The 2561-nt window shown below is 32.5% G+C and overlaps 1 long non-coding RNA gene across 1 annotated transcript; it reads left to right on the top strand.

Moving 5' to 3' along the window:
* Positions 1-271: 271 nt before the first annotated feature.
* On the top strand, positions 272-2027 carry LOC130591876 (uncharacterized). Its single transcript, XR_008969838.1, has 2 exons — positions 272-1082; positions 1886-2027. It is a non-coding gene; the product is annotated as an uncharacterized LOC130591876 (long non-coding RNA).
* Positions 2028-2561: the final 534 nt, after the last annotated feature.

The following is a 2561-nucleotide window of genomic DNA, read 5'->3' as shown; positions in this document are numbered from 1 at the left end:
CCAAAATAGCAAAGTCCATGACCAACTTGATGAAGAAGGATTGTAGGTTTAACTGGAATGAGGACAGTGAGAAAGCCTTTCAAATGCTCAAGGAGAGGTTAACATCAGCCCAGTCCTAACCTTGCCTAACGGGAATGAGGGATATGATGTGTATAGTGATGCGTCCAAGAATGGGTTGGGTTGTGTTCTTATGCAAAATGGGAAAGTCATAGCTTATGCGTCCCGTCAGTTGAAGCCATATGAAGTCAATTACCCGACACACGGCCTAGAATTGGCCGCCATAGTATTTGCCCTAAAAATTAAATCTAGAGACATTACCTTTACGGGGTGATCTGTCAAATCTTCACTGATCACAAAAGCCTCAAATACATTGTAATACCCCATATTTTTAGTATTTATTTAAATAATAAAATATTTATTTTATATTTATTTTCTAAAATAAATATTTTAAGTAAAGGGTATTTTAGTATTTTCAATGATTTTTAATTATTTTGGCGGGAATATGGCGCCAAAATTGAATTTGTTAAGCTTTTGGTATTAAATCCTAGTCAAAAAATTTCAGAAAACCAAAAAAAAAAAAAAAAAAAAAAAATTTTTTTTTTTAGGGGCCATATATTCCTACGGGATTTATGGTGAATGGAGGGAGTTTTGTTTTCCTATAACTTCCAAATTTATGATGGATGTTACAAATCTTGGTTTAATCCCCTAATTTATGGTGAAGGTTACAAACTATTTAATTTTTGAAATTAAGTACTACCTATTCTACTCCTATAAATACCCCATATACCTTAAGCCATCTTTTCCACACAACAACTTTGAAGAATTCATATTCTCTTACTTCAAAGTTCTTCTTTCTCTTCCTATCTATTCTAGTTTTATATTTCTTATTCAAGTTTCAATTTTCTTTGGTTTAAGAAAAATATTTTCATATTTCTTACTCAAAAATATTATGCTCATGATAGGTCATTCATGTTTAAATTCATGATTAAGTTCATGTGGTAAATTGCTTATTGGTTGGTTATGAGAAAGCTCAAGTATAAGAATACGTGAAGATACTAGTATACTTTTTGTGCAAGATCAAGGTACGTTATGTAGCTAGATCTTTTGAAAGATGGTTTTATGTGGTAAAGTTGTTTATTGATCTAATGGTTGGATTGGTTTAGAAATTTAATTTGAAATGGTTAAAATATTTTATTATTCACTCTTGAAAGTGAAAAGAAGGAATGATTTTATCAATCATTTTCATATATAGAAGTTTTGTTATTCTTTTCGGAAAAATTAAATTATTTTTACAAGGAAAGGTTGATTGGTTTTTATGAACTTTGAATGTTCAAAAAGTTGTTTATGAGGAAAGGAGGTTTATTCATGACTTACAAGTCATATTATTATTATTTCCGCTTGATTAATATCAAGAGATTCAAAGTCCACTTGTTGGCAATTATAGTTACCCCTTGATATAGCTCCGTGATGGGATGACTAGCTTGGGGGTGTGCACACTTAGCAAAATAGAAGGGGTGATAAGAAGAGGAATTTTTTCAGGATTATTTTTAATCCAAGTGGTTTGGAAAGAGTTTGTTCTTAAAAGTTATTCTTGAATATTATTCAAGTGTTTGGAAAGAGTTTGTTCTTAAAAGGTTATTCTTGAATTATTTTTCAAGTGTTTGGAAAGAGTTTGTTTTTTTCTTGAATTATTATTAAGTGTTTGAAAATAGTTAATTCTTAAAGAGTTATTCTTGAATTATTGGTGATGGAGTTTTCGAAACGAAAAAATTATTATGAACAAACAAATGTGTTACTTATCTAGTACATTTCATACTCAGTTTATACTGACGCGTATTTCCTTTTTCCTATTTGGCTTTGCCCTGTTTACCTTTTTAGTAAGCAGATTTGCAGGTGAATTTTGGATGTGCATGAGAGCATACTAGGAACGGGATCTTCACCTAGATTAGAGTGTTTCATTTATTTTGAGTATTGAGACAATATTTACTTTTATTAATAAAAAAGTATTATTATTATTTTTGGTTAAAGTCTTCCGTTGCAAGTTATTTTGGTTAGTTAGTAGTTGGTTGCCGAAAGCGTGTTAGTCACGTGGCGGTAATACTCCTAAATTACTCAAATATTATTTATTAAATTATATATTTAAAAGTGAGTAATTTGGGGGTGTTACATACATCTTCACCCAGAAAGACCTTAATATGAGACAACGCAAGTGGTTAGAGCTCATTAAGGACTATGACTTAGACATCCACTACCATGAGGGTAAAGCCAACGTCGTTGCTGATGCGTTAAGTCGCAAGTCTAGCCATAGCCTGAATACCTTGGTTGTTGCCGACAAACTTTGTGAGGAATTTTCTAGACTCCAGCATACAAGAATCCGTGTTTTTACCGACCGCCTCAATCGGTCGGTAAAATACGAAAAACGGACAATTGAAATTTTACCGACCGCTGAATGGTTGCTGATCGCCGGTTGGTATAAGGCTGGTTGGTATTTTCATATCATCAACTGAAAGGCGGACGGTAAAATTTTACCTACCGCTTTTGGGTGATTACCGACCGTTCCC

Source organism: Beta vulgaris, chromosome 6, assembly GCF_026745355.1.
Source record: "Beta vulgaris subsp. vulgaris cultivar EL10 chromosome 6, EL10.2, whole genome shotgun sequence".
Lineage (NCBI taxonomy): Eukaryota > Viridiplantae > Streptophyta > Magnoliopsida > Caryophyllales > Amaranthaceae > Beta > Beta vulgaris.
The sequence above is the reverse complement of the archived record's forward strand: the minus strand, read 5'-3'. Positions and strand labels throughout refer to the sequence as shown.